We start from the raw sequence: 21,211 nt of genomic DNA on the forward strand, positions 1-21,211 counted from the left end.
CCCTAGACATCCATGCCAGCCAGAAAATAGTTGAAGCTTTTCTTCTTCTCAGCAACTCAAAAGGGGAATCATTAGTAGATGAACGTGGAGTGGTCCTATAGAACCACAACATAGCTTTAATGGCTTTTCGTATATATGACATTTACATTCAATTGCCAACCATACGTAGTCCCCAATCACTCTATTCATTCGTTTGACCAAGCCATTGGTTTGAGGGTGATAAAGAGAACTTTTCGATTTAGTACCACTGCATTTTTTGAGAAAACGGTTCTCATCTTTACTCATACATTGTACTCCATTATATGAGACAATCTTTTCTGGAAACCTTCCCTCAGAAAAATGTATTCTACAAAATCAATGACTGCTTGAGAATTTGACTCCTTTATACATTCCAATTCAGGACACTTCCAATAGTAATCAATCATTACCAAAATATACAATGAGTTTAAAGGAAGGCCATGAAAGGGACCCATAAGATCAATACCCAACTTTTTCCAAGTGCCAGTGAGAATGTCCCTACCACTGTGGGTACTCCTGGCATTCCTCAGAGTGGCAGGCTGCCACAATGTGAGATTGTGGGGATGGAGGAGGAAATTCTTAAGATAGGGTATTTGCATGAACATAACATTTTGCTGACCTTTGAGGACCTTATGGAGCACTACATGCTTAATGAGGGCCAGTTCTTGGGCCATAATGCACTGATGGCTGTGATAGGGGCCCTATGGGCCCTGACCACAAAGAACCCATCATATCTTTAATGTTGCAACTGTTACTGCTGCATGGCTTGGGTAGATGGGCAACTACTCTACTCTACAAAGAGTTACTGGCATCCCATAGCTTGACCCTACATATCCTGAGAGATAAATGTGCCTTTTTCTCGGGCAGGAGCTTAGGGATAGGCAATGGTCCTTCGCGCTGGAGCAGATTCTGAGGGTTTCTAGGAACTAACTAGTGAAATACATGCTGTTCAACTATCTACATCGCAAAAAATATGGGGCCCCCTTAAAAATTACTTAAGGTCAGGGAAAAGAAGGGGAAATGAAAACGATCCTATATTGAAAATTCCCTCACGACCTTTATTTCTTATAGTACAAATTAATTGTGATCAGGGAAAAGAAGGCCTAAAAACAGTGATACATTACACAAAAAATGGTAATTTTTACTTTTTTATTTTATATTATTTTATCGATTTATTCCTTATTTTTAACTTTTCTTGAAAATACAGATTCAATGCATTTCTTTTTCGTTATCAAAAATTATTCTGTTCTGCATTTCCTTTTTTTAAAAAATATATTTAACAGTCACTGACTATCTTCATTACAGTGATAATGCATCATCTCGATTAACATCAAACAGTACTCCCTAGAACAGACTAAGATAAATCAAAAAAACAACTATATGTCATTCCACAATCTCATCTGCATATATCCCAAATCATTCTACATTCATACACACACACACAAGGAATTCATAAAGAAGAAAAAGGATTTGTCATATAATAAACATTAGAGAAAAAGGACACACAATGATCTCCTATAGCTAACAAGACAACTGCAAACGCAGGATGATAATGTCAAAAATGGTCGACGCGTTTCGATGGCATGGGCGCCACCTTCATCAGGACCACGGATAGATTCAACAATGACAAAATCCAGGGAATACCTAAAAAAAACATATACATAGAAAATATAATCAATAAACGGCCTAGAAATCCCTATTACAATTTCAGAAAAAAGACTCTTTCACATGTTAGGTGATCACTGAACGGGACCAAAAAAACAAGATTATACCAATTAGACAAAATAAAAGAAAGGAGAAAAAGAGGGGAAATACTCTTAATAGAGAGTTATTGCTTTCGTTATATTCCATTGTTATTCCTTCTCCAATCAACCACTGCAATCACTCTGTATAAAATAGACACAGAGAAAAAGAAAAAGAAATTTACTCTCTTCCAAACTCTTCTCCAGACTAGATTAATGTTCAGAGGAGAAGAAATAAATGTAAAGTCCCATCACCAAAAGAAACATTAAACGCCATGTTTAAGGCCAATATGAGTGTCCTCTATGCAATACCTGAGCCCAAGTGCTACAGAGGAAAAAGGCTTACTTGTTTGTAGAATAAGGATGAGGTTAAAGGCACCGTCCTGTACTCAATTCTAGTAATTTCGAACGTCTCTATCGGAAAAGTTCAAAAGACTGACATTAAATTCTCCATATCATAAATAACCGAGGCTAAAGTTAAGAGGGCAAGTATATTTCATTACCTGTAGTTAGAAATGGGTTTTCCTGCCCGTCCTCATAGGTCGACAATTTGTATTGAGCTCTCAATATCGGTTTAATATTAGGTATCCAAGTAACTAATGGGAAACCACAGGTCAATATGATATCCCCTTCCTTGTGCAACTAGAAATGACAAACAAATTAGGAATTAAGAGTCTGCTTATTCTTATATAAGTGCACACTCCCATAATATTTTCTAGTGAGTTCCTTTTCTTTTGGAGGCCCCACCTAAATGTTCTTATCTAACTATACACTCCCATAATGTTTATAAAATGATTGCTTTTCTTTAGGAAACCCAACCTAAATGTATAGCCATTGTTTAACCAGTGTGTGGCTTTTTGATGTGTTCCTAATTAGGAACACCTGTTCTCCAGAGATGATACCCACAGGTATTCAATATTCACTAGTTAAAACCATAAGTCTGCACGTGATAGTTTTAAGACGAGACACCAATTGCTATGCAAGTCATAATCAACGTATAACTAAATTTTAGCGGCAAGGTAAAAGACTGATCCCGTTTTTTATCCTGTAAAGTATATATCACTAATCAGGAATGGGTATGTTCTAATAATATTCCCCAAATATATGAGTGCTGACCTTTTATTAAGATGAACAGTGAGTCAGCTTCAAAACAGGGTTTCAGCGAAGAATTATATTGCCGTGAATACAAGCACCATTCCTCACCGTCTAAGACACACCAAAAATTAAGAATAGATTAGACACGCTGTCATTAACTCTACAAAAAGCAATACTGTGAAAAAGATTTCAAGAAAAAACATTCCAATAGCTAGCACCTCTTAGTAAACGATGTGCACACTATAAGGCTTACCGTCTCCTTAGAGTTTCTTTGACTCAGAACGTTCTCCGACTAAACGACCATCCGGACGGGCCAGCACGTACAAAACGTCAGCACGTGTTTACATCATAACCTCAACTTAGTATATCAATGACTGCCAATGGGATTTGTGCTTAATGAAAGTGGGCGTGGTATAACCGTATCAGCCACGAAAGAGGAAAAGGACTGTCTTACAGAGTTCATCGGCACCATCTTGAGACGGGTGCCACTCGATTGGGCGTTGCTTGTAGTGCCTACGTAGAAAATTATACAAAACTTTATTGTCTCGGGCTGACTAAAGACATGGAAAAGAACATACTTCTTTTTTTTTTCTTTTCTTAAATAAAGAATGGTCGATGTAATCCAAACCCAACAGCGATCCTATACCAGGATCCCCGGTAATTACTACGATCGAAGCTCATCCAAGAGAAAGAGTGAGACCAAAGTAAAGTATATTGTGCCGAATTTAAAAACACAAAGATTACTGTGAAATTATGCGGGAAACCCCTCCATGGCAAAGTTCTCTCAAGGATTTGTCTCTGATAAATTGTCACTCGTAATGCATGAAGGTCACTAAGAGGACTCACAAAAATCAGCAAATTCATCAATGCTGAAATGAATGTCCACATAATATGAAACAATCTATCATCTTCATAATTGTCTATCACCCATGGACCCATAGTCTCAAATCTATAGATATCAAAAATACTGAGAACATTAATATAAAGGAGCACTGCGATGCTAGTGTCTCACAAGGTATATTTCTCATAATGAATCGGAAATAAAAATGGATCCTATGTTAGAGTCACTTAGAATATCAAAAGGACTCACATGAATTCAACAGAATCGTCAAACCTGGAACCAATATTGACAAAGTATGACATAGACTATGCTATTTCTAGTTGTCTATTGCCCACATGTCATGACCACAATACGAGCCAAATATAGGTCCTCTAAATAATATCTGTGATGCCTTTAAAAGTAACCCATTAATTCAGATAGAATTTCCTCAATGTATACAATAAACATGGTATAAATGCCTCACCAAGGTTGAGTCACATACCACTGTATATCCAGATTCAAACCCTTTTTAACACTATTGAAAGTGTAAATCCAAAAGGTTTCACGTTGTTTGCGATTGATTTCCATCGATGTCCCTGCTTTACTCTGTATTTTTTCCAGGATTCGCCATTTGAGATCACTTTCCAAATGGTCTTTATCAATACAGTGTTGCACAAGAGGATCTGTGATCTTCTTGGTGCGTATAGCTAATTTATGCTCGCTATATCTAATGCGAAATTCTCTTGCCGTTTCTCCAATGTATGCTAGTCCACAAGGACAGAATAGCATGTATACAATGTTGTGACTCCTACAATTAGTTAAGGATCTTAATTTCACAGTTTTTCCTTCATATTGTATTAAGTCTGTACCCATGGCACTATCACAAGCATGGCAAGAGCCACATTTGTGATTGCCTAAGATCAAAGGCAGGCCAGATATGGTTGTTTGACGTCCTACATTGGATTGAATCGGTCTTGTATGGACTAAGAGATCACGTAAATTGCGATTTCTATGGTACGCTACCAATGGATGTTCCAACTGAGTGAGGTTCTCATCACTGTTTAAGATTTTCCAATTCTTCATGATAACATTTCTGATCTTAAAATTCAAAGGAGAATGGTTTATGACGCATACTATCTGGTCCTTTGGTGTACGATTAGTGCCTGCCAGTAATGCTTCTCGATCGTAATATTTCGCCCTTTTATAGGCATGTCTTATCAGCCTATGTGGGTAGCCTCTAGCCAGAAGTCGTACTCGCAAGGCATCAGATGAAAAAAATGGATAGCCTTCTCTTAGGTAGCCAGTGGGGGCTGAGAGATGAGCTCTCCTATTGTCGGTGGACAATACATTGACTGTACACTCGGATTAGTCTACGTAGCCCCATGTCATCCCACTCCACTATGCATTGTTTACAACGGCACATTCCTCAGAGTGCACAGAGGGTGGACCGGATACCACCTCTCCCCTCACTCGATCCCGATCAAACATTATGTATGGCCAAATGTTGACAATGTATTGACAGGGCACCATTGGGGGATTTGTACATAATAGACACAAATGGTTCTGTATCCCTTGAGCACAGGAGAATTGTTGTTTAGTTAATATGAAAAGCTGTAGTAGTTCATATGAGTAGGAGGCAGAGATGGCTCTATCTGACTACCAGCGGGGCCTTTAGGCCCATGACACTGAAACGATCATTTAAGCATATCAGAGAGCCTGAGATACTCTGACACTTATGGAGGCCTTTGACTGAAAGTTATAATGTACAACTGTTCTTGTTCCTCCATGAACCACGGTATCCTACTGAATGTATATGTTTATACATTGTAAAATGCAATAAAGAACTACTGGACATGATTTTAGGCAACCAATGTGAGTCCACCCAAATTTCCATAATTTTAACTCGCTCTCCAAATCTTCTCTCACGCTGAATGAAACCCCCTTAGTTTATGCTTCACAGGAACTGACTTGATTTTAATCTTATGTTTCAAATCCTTTATTTTCCCCAGTTCTTTGGAGGACACATTAAGGAACTTTTGGGCCCACTCCTGTTCATTGTCTTGACAACTGACACTTAGATGTTGTCCCTCTGTACCAGGGTTGAGAATCATTCCAAATAGCCCCTGATGAAACCAACCCAATATATTCAATACCTTGACTTCTACATAGATCTTCCCTTAAATGTGTCCCCCTTTAAATTCTAGCACATACTCAAAATAACCTTGACGCTCAATCATACGACTCTCATATGACACAGGCGAGCAATTAGGTGGCATCAAGCTTCTATTATTGCAAGTGTTTCTGAATAATTCTTGAGTAATCATTGTAATCCCTGCCCCTGACACAACAAGAATACTTTGAGCCCAACTCCAATATCAACATCAGGATCAATGCATTGAGAGAGATCACCTCTAACAATTTCCTGACTATCAGTAACAACAAGAGCTACATCTTCACTACATTTGTGTTCTGATCACATTTGTAATCTTAATCCTTACATTTAGCTACACCAGCAACCAATCTCCTTACAAATTCTTCAAGAGACATTTTAGCTGGACAAGGACTATCAGCTTTGTGAACATCACATTCAGGTCTCTTTTGGACGGACTGTATTCACTGTTTCCACATGTTTATCTTCAAGTTCTTTGGCTGAAATTTAAGACATCTCAATGTGTCTAGCAGTCTTAATTGGCTTTTCTTAAGTCAAATTGCCAATGGACTGCAATGTTTTGTCAAATAAATTTATAGTTACATAGACTAATGAAATGATCACGAACCAGCTGATCATTTTCAAACTGATACTCTGAAATAAGTTTACTTAGAACAGTAACATATGTGTCAACATCTTCTACAGCTATTTTTTTCCGTTTAAAAAACTTGAGACTGAGTACCACCAGACTTGGCAATGTGTAATATCTAATTTTAAGTTTTCCACCTCATTTTCATCAATCTCTTCACCTTCAACTTGTGAAATATCAAGCAGATATTTAAATGTAGACCTCCTCTTGAAACTTAGCAAATTTAATACTAAGCATTTTATTTTTCAGCTATAAATATTGATGCAGCTATGGGCCCCACGTACGTTTCAAAAGCATTGAACCATTGCCTATATGAGATTTGGAATCTCTAGGCATCTACCAAAATGGTGGATTTACCGACATGTCTAACTCACACAAAAAGAAACACACAACTGAAAAAAAGATCTAACATTCGCTAAGTAGAAGTGTACCACTAAACAGAGCGATATAGTTTCCGACCTAAAACACAATGCCAGCAAGGAAAACAGTAAACATGAACCACACTTAAAGTACAAAATAGGTGTGCATATCTCCGTGAAGTATATGCAGCTTTGAATTTCAACTGGTGTGCATATCACTGGGACGTGTATGCACTAATAATGAATGTATCAGTATTAACTTGGTCTTTATATCACCATGGAGATTTGATCAAAAACAAAATGTTTAAAGTACACACCCTCATTGATCTGAAGCCAAGCCAACCAATGATTTCCCGAAAGTTCAGTTACAAGGCCAAGGATTTATAAGCGCCACTCAAAACATATACGGAGAAGACTGCTCAAATAGCAAGCCAGACTCAAATATGATAACCAGCATGGTGCCTAGATTAAAAATGGCAGCCAGCGATGTCTCTATCCTACAATCCAGCATGCGTACGTTCCAGGTGGCAGAGAGAGTACCCCAATCAGTTAATCAAGCAGGATTTATAATGCATTGCTAATCACCCGCAAGGGCCTCTAGGCACTGACCTCCAAGCTGCCGGGGGGGCATCAGTTGAATAGCCAGGTCTTAACTCCCCTTCTGATCTCCTGAAGAGAGGGTGAAGTCTGGGGATGGATGGGGAGTCTTTTCCAGGACTTTTCTGCGAGATGGGAGAAGGAGCACCCTCCACTTTTGCTTTTGAAGATGGTGGGGTATGAGTGAGGGAGAAGAAAGGTGAATCTCAGGAGTCTGAAGGGTTGGTAGAAGCTTAGGTGACGGTTGAAGTATGCTGGTCAATGGATTTTCTTCAGGTGAGAGGTGATGTTGACCTGTCTGGGGAGTCGAGGATGAGTCTAGCCACTGCATTCTGATTGATCTGTAGTCTCTTGAGGAGATTCCTGTGTAGAAAGCATTGCCGCAGTCCAAACAGCTAGTGACGAGGGCTTGAGTGACAGGGTGGGGACAGGGAGCCATTTGAAGATCTTTTGGAGCATGCGCAGGGTGAGGAAGCAGCCAGAGGAGACTGCATTGATCGGGTTCTTCATGGTGAGTTTTCTGTCCATGATGATGCTGAGGTCCCGGGCGTAGTCCATGGGTGTGGGTCCTAGTGCAGCAGCCCACTAGGAGTCATTCCATGGGGAGGTGTTGTTCCCAAAGGTCAGTACTTCAGTCTTGTCTGCGATGAGCTTGAGGCCATTGTTTTGCATCTAGTCAGACATGCTGGTAATGCACAGGTAGAAGTTGGCCCTTGTGATGGATGGGTCTTTGGATAGAGAGAGGATTAGCTGGGTGCCGTCTGCGTAGGCGATAATGTTCAGTCTGTGGTTTCTCACGATGTTGGCCAGGGGGGTCATGTAGACGTTGAACAGAGTAGGGCTGAGGGATGAACCTTGAGGGACGCTGCAGATGATGTTCTTGGGCTCAGAGGTGAATGGTGTTAGCCGGATTGTCTGTGTTCTTCCAGTGAGGAAGGATGCAAGCCATTTGAAGGTGTCCTCTTGGATGCAGATCTGATGAAGCCTCTTGATCAAGTTGTGGTGGGACACAGTGTTGACGGTCGCTGAGTGGTGGTGACACCACAAGATGGTGGTGACAAATTTCTCTGTTGCAGCTTCGCACTCGTCAACTGCACATGTTCATACCTCGTAAGTTGCACATGTGCTTTACTGCTATTCTTCTGCTGCATCCAATCCTTTCGAATTAAGCAGCAATGGTGTTTCCACAAAAAAGCCATCAAAACCTGCTCGGCGGACAGCTGAACTGTAAATTAGCAAGAGAGTAATGGAATAATTAAGTCTGATTGTAGTATAGGTTTGACAGATGACTCCCTGAGTCGCCACCAAAATATCCGTGTAATGACAACCCTATCTTAAAGACGTAATGATACACGTCTTGGTTTGTAAACTGCTGCTCTGTCATCCATATGTATGCACCATGACCAGGACCTTATAACTGTTCAAAACCAGCAACCACACTGAACACCAAACAATAGGTTGGAATACTCTGAATCTTAAACTTCCATCTGTAAGAGATGAAAGGCTCATGGCTCACATAGTAATCTCTAGAAATACACAGATACTACTCAGTCCTAACACAGTTTAAAAAACAATAAACAAATTATGAACAATTAAATACGTATGCGAAGAGCTTTATCGATCCACAAATATATTCTCGTTGTGCAGCTGGAGCACTTCCGGGCAATAGAGGTGAGCCCACTGGGGGAGGCTATCATTGAACAGGAGTTCAAGGGTACTATCGGGGGCATGGCAGGGGCTAGGTGCCTGGCATGGATGGGCTTCTTACAGAATTCTATGGGACATAGGCGATTAACTGGTTCCCTGGCTGACGCCAATGTTTAAAGCTGGTAAGGAGGCCAGAGAGCTACTGCACAGCATATAAGAGGCTCTGGTAACAGCATTGCCCAAATCGGTAAGGTACAGTGAAGTGGTTGGATCATATAGGTCCCTTTCCTTAAGGAATGTAGACTACAAGATTTAAAGTCAGATGCTAGCCAACAGACTCTTGCCCCGCATACACAGACTGATCCACCCTGACCAGTCAGGGTTTATACCCCCACACAGGACCTTCCAAAATACTAGGCGACTGATACAGATAATGATAATGCTGCATTTTTTCACAAAGTCTGGTTGTGCCCAACATTCACCTCATTCTGGGGCAGGGTGATTTAAAATAGCCACAGTGGTGATGAGCAGGCCGCTGGCCAACACACCAGGGATTTGTCTGCTTCACTAGAATAAAATCAGGTGCTGTCACATCTAGATTCACGGACTTGGCATTAACACTTGCCCGGCACTAGCTGGCATTGGCCTGGAGAACTCTTTCGGACCCTAGGATACAACAAGTGGGTTAGTTGTGAGGGAGCTGTGCCGAGGAGGGAGATGAACACAGGTTTGAGACCTGCGAGCTGGGCAGAAGCCTGGAACGAAATGGTACTGGACATACCCAACTTGGGAGTAATAGGCAGATAGTGCACTGGGACGCTGACAGGGGCTCAATATGAGTGGACATAATGGTGCAGGAGGCCCATGGAGCAGGGGGTAATCCATCCATGGCCGCATGACCACCCACCTCTAGCCACTGTGGGTGAGGAAGGGACCACTGACACGCAAGCAGTACACTCTCACACAGACAACCTTGACCCAGTAAGGTAGTATTGCTGGAGCAGAGTTTTCTGTTGAAAATCTATTGGGTTTTTTAAGCTCTGGTTTGTCTATTGTCGAAAGAAATTAAAATTATTAATTTATAATTACTAATTATTTGTTTTGTGTAAATGTTTTGACTAATTAATACGTACTAATAAGAGAAAACTACACGTGGGAATGCATATATATGCTTACTAATAAATGTGCATGTTTATTAAATAAATGTTGCTGAGTGCTGTTTATTTTAAAGCACAAAACGTTTTTGTATTAATGCTTTCCTTATGTTGCAAAGGCTAGATAATTACATACACATAAGGGTATTAGTGGGGTTAACACTGTTCAATCACTATGCTGTGGTAACGTTGTTTTTGTCTCTTTTTATTAAGATGGTACGTTTTGGCCTAGTGTAAGATGGCTGCCATTTAAAGCCTACTTTCGAGTGAATGAGTTGTGATGAGAAGGCCTTGCTGAATATGGTCGAGAGTCATCTGACCACAGTCTTCGCCTGGTTTGAAATTTTCCGTGAGGACAGCAGCTCTGGGCGAACATCCAAATGCATCTGAGTAACCTTGGAGGACAAAGGAGCCACAATGAACTTTGTGATTATAGCACTGGCTTCGTGATGATTCTAAGGAAGTACATTTCCAAAAGAGAAACATTTGCAAGTTTGAGTCCTCTTCTTCCGTCTTTTTATTTTTTGTGATTTTTCTGAGCGGAGATTTTCCAAATGTAGCGATGCTACATCCTTTCCTTCTCGCTCTGCTCAGCGGTTCAGCGGATGTTTTAAGCATTTTATGTTGCCTTCTTTTGTTAAATTTATTATAAATATTGTTAGTCTAGAGAGGGTTTTTGCCATCTATGCCACTTCTTCCCAAACCTGCGTTGGTGAGGATCGTTGCTGTGAGGACGGAGACTCGGGAGACTTCTACTGAGAGACCTGTCCTGACCCATTTTGACATTTAGCTAGAATAGGTAATTATGAGAATAATGATTACTTTGATTGATTTTCTTTGACTAATTTTAGATAAAGTACCATTATTTTAAATACAGTGTTGGTGATTATTTATTGTCAATTATTGAGTACTCTATTTTGATTAATGTTGTTTAGATTGTTGTTTAAATCATGACTCAGGACAGTATCTATTAGGTCTTATCGACCTTGGTGCAGATGCAGGGTGTTTAGAAGGGTTTTCTTTCCACAGGTTTAGTGGTAATAGAGTAATTGAGTGTATGTTAGTAAAATGGGCCCAAGTGTATGGTGAGTGTATGTGCGTGTAACTGTGAATTTACTCTATCCGTGGAAGTAAGTAGGATTTGTATACCCTGATCTGGATCAATTTCCTGGTAGCAGAGGATGGTTTCGATTCATCGACAGCTGGGTTATCGACCCAGCACGCTTCCGCTACGCCACTCAGGAGTAGGAGAGACTGCAGCGACTGCTGACGTCATACAGACCGTGCTCTGATTGGATAGGGGATCAGTACAGTGCTCGCGCTAGGATTGGTGCGTTGGTGTGAGCTGCGTAAGGATTGGAAGGGATTCTAGTGACGTAGACGCTCCAGGATTGGTGCGTTAGTGTGAGTCGCGCTGTTATTGGACAAAACATCGTACTATTCAGTTATAATACGGAAGGGATTAGAAAGGTTTGGTAAACGTTAAAATGTATTACCAAGAAGAGAAAAAGAAAAAAACTTTGTTCGGAAAAATAAAAAAGTGGTTTGACAAGGATAAAGATGTTAAAACAAGAGAGGGTGAATTGTTACCTCCATCGAAAACGCCTGCATCCTTTATGGCTGCGAGATATGGGTATCATACCTGTATATGGTTGGAGAATTGGGTTAGGTATACTAAAGAAGATGGTGTCCTAGCATTCCCAGAACATGGTTCATTTAATCTGGCCGTGTTGAAAAATTTACGGGAAAAGATGTTGTGTCTTGACCCAAGACCAAGGCCGACACAGTTTGAGGCTCTAGTGGAATGGGAAGAGGAAATACATGAGCGAGAAAAGCAGAGGTCTGGAGGAAGTTACAGATACATGTTTGGAAGGAGACATGATCGTGAAACTCATCATGATCGAATGAAGAGATGGCGGGATGCTAGTATGTCAGAGGGATTATATCCTATGAGAACAATTGAGGAAAGGGTTCCTGAGGCAGAAGTGAAAAGATATGGAGTTAATGAGTATGAGGATGAGGTCTTGAATGACATGATTTACAAAAGACCACCTCCGTATAGACCAGAACCAGAAGAGAGCACACCAGTTGTTTCTCCGATAAGAGATACATTGCATATCATTGAGACAGAAATTGTGACACCTGAGTTAAGAAGTGGTAATCCTTTCAGAGAAAATGAGAGAGAGAAAAGATGTGGTGACGAGAATACGAGAGAATTAGCCAGAACGACATTGGAGCTGACTGAAAAGATAAGAGAGCTGACAAAGAATCTGGAAGCTGTTACGGTGCCTGTAACAATAGGTCCAGTTATGCCTGTCTTTGATAAACAGAGGATGGGTGAAAATGGTTTGGTGATTCCATATGTTGGAAATAAAATGACAAGTTTGGCAGGTCCTTCAGGAGATTCAGGAAAAAGGACAGAAAATGATGATTTGAGACAATCCAGACATGACACATGTAGTGAAGGATTAGAGGTACAGTCTAATCTGAGATTGGATGCTAGTGAAGCTAGTTGTTCAGGAATGCCGATTTTAGAACCGCAGAAGAAAGTGGTTCCAGTGAGGAAATCTACTGAAATAACAGCTGAAGATTTGAATGAATGGATGAAAGTTCTTCAAAAGAGGGATAAAGATTCACAGGCAATTGATGTGGCTAGGTTACGTGTAGAATTAGAGGAGCTTGTTGCAGGGACAGTTCCTACAGAAATTCTCAAAAATCATCATGATGGTGAGTTGTTGTTTATGTGCAAAAATATCACCTGGAGAGCTAGAAATACACATGACAGGTTAAGAGCAGTAGCGAATGAGCAGGGAGTTGACATTGATAAAGTGAAAGCTTTGCAGAAGTCTTACAGGATGGATTTCACGGACAAGGACATTGAAAATCTGAATGGTGCTGGTAGAACAGGACAGATTAAGGAAATGGTCGCATTGTTGCGAAGATGGGGTGATGTAGAAAAGTGGAAGGATAGGTGGTACAAGAAAAGGGAAGAATCAGGAGACATGACTTATTCAGCATTTCCTGTGAGAGAAAAAGAGAAAGCATCCACTACTGCTTATCCTATGAGAGAAATACCTGGAGGAGGATATGTACATGTTCCATGGACCAGACAGGATATTTTATCATTTACGAATGATTTCCCTCGACTGAGAGAAAAGCCCGTCGAGTGGTATAGGCAGGTAGATAGGTTTGTGAAATTGTCAAAAGTGCTGTGGATTGACCTGAATAGTTTGTTTGATATAATTGTTCCAGCAGACTTGTGGACTGAGTGTAAAATAGTTGTGAGTTGGCCTACTGAGGAATATCCAAGAGATCAGAGAACAGGAGCACCAGATCCAGAGGTAATGAGAAAGTATGATCAGGTGATGGTATACCTGAAAAGTAAAGTTCCTCCCAAAGAAACAGACTGGGTTAAGATAGATCGAACACATCAGGAAGCAAAAGAATCAGTTCATGCTTTTTACGAGAGGCTGATACTGGCTTTTAAACAATTCAGTGGTGATGAACACCTGGGTGACAAAGATTTGAGTCATTTTGTATACAGATTTGTATATGGCCTGAGACCTGAGATTGGTGAGAGAATTCGTGAGCATACAGTGGATTGGCAGAGTAAGAAAATAGATGAGATTTTGAGACATGCAAAATACTTCAGTGATGAAATTGAAGCAAAACAGAGAAAGCTGAAAGAAAAAGCAATGTGGGCACAAGTGAAAGTTGCGGAAAGACAGGAAGCACAGTTAGTGGAACAGGCGAATAATACAGGAAACAATGCAGGGAATAGGCCCAGGTATGCAGGGAAAGGAAAGGGGAATTTTGAGGAAGCCAAAAATAAATTCCCGTGTCACAACTGTGGCCAACTGGGACATTGGAGATCTGAATGTACAAACCCACCATTAGTGAATAATGAGGGTAAATCCTTAAATCAACAGGTGCAGAACGAAGGGAATAATCGACAGCAGCAACAACCTTCTGTTGTGAGACAGCAGAGTCAAGAGCCAAAACCGCCATTGCCGCAGAATAGAGGGTCACAAAAGTACAATCAGGATTCAGGATTCTACAATGATGAGCAGGTAAACAAACAAAGGCGTTCTAACCAGGTACAGCAGTACTTGTTAAAGAATGAAGGGAGTGAGTCTGAGGGTGATTATTGACGGTGCCGAAGAGAGGAGGAGGAGTGCATACTTGGTGCAACTCTAGAAATAGACCAGGCAGGACCATTTGTAGATGGGAAAATAAATGAAGAAAGTGTTACTTTTTTAGTAGACACAGGTGCGACAAGATCAACTGTCAGGTCGGCAGATATTAGAAATCTTCCTCTCTCGGATGAAGCAATCCAAGTAGTTGGTGTAGCAAATACACAAATCAAGACACGTCTTACTGAACCAGTAAGAGTACAAATAGGGAAATTTTCAGACATGCACAGATTTATTGTCTGTGACACTAGTCCAGTGAACTTGTTAGGCAGGGATCTGCTTTGTAAGATGAACTGTACAATTTTTTGTACACCGGATGGAATAGCTTTTGAAACACCAGATGAAGATGTTTTGTACCGAATGACTCTAGAAAATAGAGAGAGTGAGTTGATTGGTGCATATGCTGTGTTTGATCCGGAGGATTTGCCTCAAGAGCTGAGAGACACAGTGAAGAGAACAGTTTGGGATTTTACTGGAGAGGATGTGGGATTGATGAATAATGTAGATCCTGTGAAAATTGCAGTGAAAGAGGGAATTACTTATCCTAACATTCCTCAGTACAAAATGACACCAGAAATAATTGAAGGAATAACTCCTATTATTGAGAAAATTATTCAGCAAGGAGTTTTGAGAGAATTACTGAGTAGCCCGTGTAATTCAACGATAATGGGGCTAAAGAAGCCTAATGGGAAGTTCAGGATTGTACAGGATTTGAGAAAAGTTAACAAAATGGTGGTGGCATGTTGTCCAATTGTGCCAAATCCGTCAGTGATTTTGTATCAGATTCCACATGATGCTGAGTGGTACACGGTGATTGATTTGTGTCATGCTTTCTTTTCAATTCCATTGCATCATGACAGCCAACCGATTTTTGCATTTAGGTTTGGTCAGCGTATTTTAGCATGGTGTCGTATCCCACAGGGGTATACAGAGAGTCCTTCGATATTCAATCAGTTATTGAAAAAATCATTGGAGAGTTTGATTATGCCTGAAAACTCAGTACTAGTGCAGTATATTGATGACTTACTTGTGGCATCAAAGACACGTGAAGCTTGTGAAGTAGATACCATAGCTTTACTAAATCATCTGGCAGATGGAGGGTTAAAAGTATCTCCAGCTAAATTGCAATTTTGCAAGAAAGAGGTGCATTATCTTGGACACAATATTGAAAAAGGTCTGAGAAAGGTGACTGATGATAGGATCAAAATCATCAGGGAAATGAAGGCCCCAAAGACCCAGAGGGAAGTGAGAATGTTCCTGGGGATGGTGGGTTATTGTCGTCAGTGGATAATTAATTTCTCGCTGATAGCAAAGCCACTGATTAAGCTGACAAAAAGTGAGATGACCGATCCATTGGAACTAGATGGAGAACAGATGGCAGCATTTGAGGAGCTGAAGAGCAGAATGTGTGAAGCCCCTGCTTTGGGTATGCCAGACTATGAAAAAGAGTTTGAGTTGTACTGCAGTGAGAGAAATGGTTGTGCACTTTCAGTGTTAATCCATAAACATGGACTACTGAGAAGGCCTATTGCGTACTTCTCATCGACACTTGACCCTGTAGCTGTGGGTTTACCAGGTTGTCTGAAATCTGTGGCTGCAACATGCAGAAGCCTGGAACAGAGTGAGGGAATCATAATGGGATATCCTGTAAGGGTATTCGTACCTCATAATGTGGCAATTCTTTTGACAAGAAGCAGAACCCAGTACATGTCACATAGTCGGCTGACTAAATATGAGAAAGTCATACTGGGAGCATCAAATGTGTCTCTTGAGAGATGTGTGAATGTCAATCCAGCGACATTGTTGCCGGATATTGAAAATGTGGGTGTGAAAACAGAAGATGATCACAATTGTTTGGATGTGCTTGATTACTGTACAAAACCGAGACCAGACATAAGGGATCTTCCCTTACTTGAGAGTGATCATGTGCTGTTTGTGGATGGATCATGTTTGAGGAATGATGAAGGTGTGCTGTGTGCAGCATATGCAGTGTGTAAGGTTTCAGAAGTTATGGAAGCATCATCATTGAAAGGAGTGAAATCTGCACAAGTTGCTGAATTGGTGGCACTGAGAAAAGCTTGTGAAATTGGGAAAGATTTGAGAGTGACTGTGATGACTGATAGTCAGTATGGATTTGGAGTTGTGCATGATTTTGGCCAGCTTTGGCTTCAGAGAGGTTTCTTGACGTCGAGTGGGACTCCAATAAAGAATGCTGAAGTGATTGGGAAATTACTTGAGGCGATACAGCTGCCTAAAGAGTTAGCAGTTGTGAAATGTGCTGCTCATGGACAAGGAGATGATTTTGTGACAGTTGGCAATAGATTTGCGAACGACATTGCACAATATTACGCGAAAAATAATCATTCTATTAATCGGGAATGAGAAGGGGAAATGTCTTTTTGTTCTGTGATGTTTACTAATGTCCTAGAAACGTGGGATGAAGTGAAACAGTTGCAGGATGAGGCAGGAAAGGAAGAAAAGAAAGACTGGATCAAGGCAGGTTGTGCCCCAAGAGAAACAGACCATGTTTGGGTCTATAGAGATGGCAGACCAGTCATGCCTAACTCTATACTGTCGACAATGGCAAGGATGTATCATGGCCAGGGACATTTGGGAAGGGATGCGATGATCAGGTCTTTTAAACAGACTTGGTACAATGCAAAGTTCAGGACAATTGCAGAGAGCATCTGTCAAAGATGTTTGATTTGCCAGCAATTTAATACTGGGAAAAAGACAGTGGTGAGTCTGGGAACGATAGGCAGAGAAGGTGGTCCTTTTACGAGAATGCAGATTGATTTCATTGAAATGCCCCAAGTGAACAGCTTGAGGTATGTTCTAGTGGTAGTCTGTTTGTTCTCAAGATGGGTGGAGGCCTATCCGACTAGGAGAAATGATGGAATAACAGTGGCAAAGTTACTGTTAAGAGAGCTGATTCCTAGGTACGGGTTTCCAGTAACGATTGAGTCTGATAGAGGTGGACACTTCTATAATGAGCTCATGAGTTTGATTTGTGAAGCATTGGGCATACAGCAGAAGCTACATTGTGCATACAGGCCAGAGGCTTCTGGCGTGGTTGAGCAGATGAATGGCACAATCAAGAACAGGATTGGTAAGATGTGTTTAGCCACTGGAATGAAATGGCCTGATGTCTTGCCTCTAGTGTTAATGACTATTAGATCTACTCCAGATAGAACTACTGGTTTAAGTCCACACGAAATCTTGATGGGACGTGCAATGCATCATGCATTTGTACCTGTCAATAAGTTGATGACAATAACTGATGACATGATTTTGGATTATTGTAAAGGCCTGGCTGACGCAGTTCATTCTGTGTTTCACCAGGTTGGAGAAGAAGCTACCACACTTGAGAAGAAGCAAGCTCATGATCTGAGTCCAGGGGACTGGGTGAGGATTAAAGTACACAGAAGAAGAAATTGCTTGGTTCCAAGGTGGGGAAGGCCGAGACAAGTCATTCTGACCATGACAACTGCAGTGAAGTGTGCTGGTGTGAAAAACTGGGTACATGCAAGTCATACTCTGAGAGTTCCAAACCCAAAAGAAGGGACTGGTAAGGAGTATTTTGAAGAGTCAGATTCCAGTGATGATGAAGATCCAGAAACAGTGAGAAAGAATCAGAGTTCAGAAAAAGAAGCAGAAAAGGCTTCAAGAGAACAATTGAGAGTCTCAGAAGGGAGATCAGATTCTGTAAAAGAGCCTGAAGTTCCAAAAAGCGGTGGAGGAAAAAGAAGAGAAAAGAGAAATTCCACAGAGATTACTCCTGAATCAGAAGAGGAGATTGAGATTGAAGAACCACTTGAGATTATACTTGAAGAAGCAGGGTCAGAAGAAGATAGAGAGGGACAGATTGCGGAAGACTCCCGAGGAGGTGTAGGGAACATTCTTGACAAGCTAGGTGAAGGGACAAGTAGACAGCAAGAAGATTGCGTGTCGGAGACCCGAGGAGGGACAGAATTAGGGAAGTCTCAAACAGTGGTGAAAAAGACTGTGGAGCGAAAGAAAACTGCTGAAGAACAAGAGGCATTTGAAACAGAATCGGATGAAAGTGAGAATGAGAAATCAGAGGGTCGAGTTCTGAGAAAGAGAACTTGGATTGGAGAAAGAAATAATAAAGAAATAAGGCCGAAAAAGGTTATAAGAGGAGATCTTTGGCCTAACAACAGAATAAAGAAGCTGAGATACAGACTGATAAGAGCAAATACCTCGAAAGCTGAACAAGTGAATGAGGTGTCGAGTCAGAATTCAGCAAAAGGTGAAAAACGGAAAGAGTCAAAAGAACCAGAGGAGATCAAGAGGATAAGAAAACCTAACCAGAAGTATAGGTCACCGGAATGGACGTACGTGGCACTGTCTGAAGGTGAAGAGGCAGAAAGTCAGGGAAATCCAGAGGAGGCCATACGTGAAGTGGTTGAGGAAGGTACAGGTGAAATCCTGAAAGTAATCTTGACTGACATTGGAGAAAAGTCGGATACTGAGGATTTTGTTGGAGATCTAATACAATTTGATGTCGAAGAAGTTGAAGTGAAGAATGACAAGTATCCAAATTGACTGAAGAGAAGAATTCACTTGGAGAAAAGTGAAAAGAAGAAAGTCTGAGAAGTTTCAGTAGTGGAGTAGTAGAGGAGAAGTTTCAGTAGTGGAGTAGTAGAGGCTAAGTCAAAAGACAAGGTCAAAGTAGTAAAATGGCTAACATAGAGAATAACCAAAGTAGATGTGCCTTTTTGAGAAGATGGTGTAGAATGTGCTGTTGCTGTACTGCATTATTAATGCTACTATGGGGTGTATTAGCTTTATTAGTTACTTTTAGAGTTACAATAGGTACATTTGAGATAGATGCAGGGAATGAGACTAATGTAGGGAAAAGTTCACAAAAAGTAGTTCCAACTAGAATTAGTATTACTTACATACATAAAGATAGGTCAATTAATGATTTTTCTAGTAATGTTTTTTCGAAATTGTTATATGAATATGTGAAGACAATGGAAGTTAGGGATTGCTACGTATGTATGCAGTTACCTGCATCAGTTTCAGAGGGTGTTACTTATCATCATTTACCAGCTACATATGGAATTTCATGTAGTGTATTGAGTAGTGTTTTTTATTTGTTAGGGAAAATAGATTATGAAATGTCTAACAAAGATAGTATTTTTGGGCACTTGCCTATGAACAAAAAGCTGAATCCAGCTAAAGAAGCTAACATTTTTGGTGAGATTTTTATTGAAAAAGAAGAATTAACATTAGATTACATTTTTAAGAATAATTTAACTTGCAGTCTGAAAGAAGAGGAGAAAGCTTTCCTAAACATGGTAGAGGAAAGGAGAATGAGCATGCATGAAAAGGCAGGGAAATACAAAGTGAGTGAGACAATTTGGGACATTGAGATGGGAAAAGAATTGAGAAATGGAGCTAGTCCAACTTTAGCTCTAGATGCACCACAGAAGGGTAAGCTGTGCATTACAAGAAAGAAATCCCAATATGATACATATTTTGTTGGGACTAGTGAGTGTCATGATACATACTTCATTGCAACAGGATGGGGTTTTAGAGGTGGAGAAGATCCAGTTTTCCCAGGAGTTTATTATGTTTGTGGGAACAAGGCTTATTACAAGTTGCCTGACCATTGGTATGGCACGTGTTATGTGGGCCTGGTCTTTCCAAAGATCTTTCATATAGATAGAATAGAAGATGTAGAACATATTAATTTATTAACACGTTTTAAGAGAGAAACTTGGTCAGAAATAGTGGGTGACATTTTTGGAGCTTTAATTCCAGCAGTGGGAATTTCTCTGAATGCTTATGGAATTCGGAAACTGTCAACAGTGGTGGATCGCTTATCGACAAATACCGCTGGAGGGTTTCTTTTGGTGAATACGGAATTGATTGCCGTACGTGCCATGTCTATGCAAAATCGACTTGCCCTTGATATTCTATTAGCTAAGGAGGGTGGAGTTTGTGGAATGCTGAAAGTTCAACATTGTTGCACTTACATTCCAGACGAAAGCAAAGACCTGAAGGTCTATATTAAAAATATTACTGATTTGCATGAGGAATTAGTACCACTAGAAGCTGAGAGTATTTGGACTAAAATAGCTGATAAAATAGTTGCTGTTAAGAATTTTATTGCAAAAATAGGTAGTACTATTATAGGTAAGATATTGTTTCCTTTGACTTGTATAATTGTTGCTTTATTGATACTAAGATTGGTGTGTGTGTGTTGTAAAAACAGGGGAGGGAAAAAGAAATTAATTAAAAGAAATAATGAAAAGAGAAATAAAAGGTTGAAAAGAGAACCACAAGAAATAGAATTAGAAGAATTGAGGGAGAGTGTTTATTTGGAAACAAAGAGGGATGATGAAAGGGAGTCTGGTGTCTAGTGTTGTGAAAAAGAAAAAGACATTTCCAGTTTCTCCTAAAAATTGGGACTAAATTTTTACTAAATTTTTTTTGGGTTGTTTATTTGGTGATAATATCACCAAAGGGGGGATTGCTGGAGCAGAGTTTTCTGTTTAAAATCTATTGGGTTTTTTAAGCTCTGGTTTGTCTATTGTCGAAAGAAATTAAAATTATTAATTTATAATTACTAATTATTTGTTTTGTGTAAATGTTTTGACTAATTAATACGTACTAATAAGAGAAAACTACACGTGGGAATCCATATATATGCTTACTAATAAATGTGCATGTTTATTAAATAAATGTTGCTGAGTGCTGTTTATTTTAAAGCACAAAACGTTTTTGTATTAATGCTTTCCTTATGTTGCAAAGGCTAG

At 40.2% G+C, this 21,211-nt stretch overlaps 1 protein-coding gene across 3 annotated transcripts in view; it reads right to left on the reverse strand.

The window, feature by feature from the left end:
• The window catches only part of LOC146856387 (17-beta-hydroxysteroid dehydrogenase type 6-like), a 235,332-nt gene that overhangs the window by 64,988 nt on the left and 149,133 nt on the right, over positions 1-21,211 (reverse strand). The window lies entirely within an intron of this gene.

This window comes from Triturus cristatus, chromosome 4_1 (assembly GCF_964204655.1).
Source record: "Triturus cristatus chromosome 4_1, aTriCri1.1, whole genome shotgun sequence".
NCBI classification, from domain to species: Eukaryota; Metazoa; Chordata; class Amphibia; order Caudata; family Salamandridae; genus Triturus; species Triturus cristatus.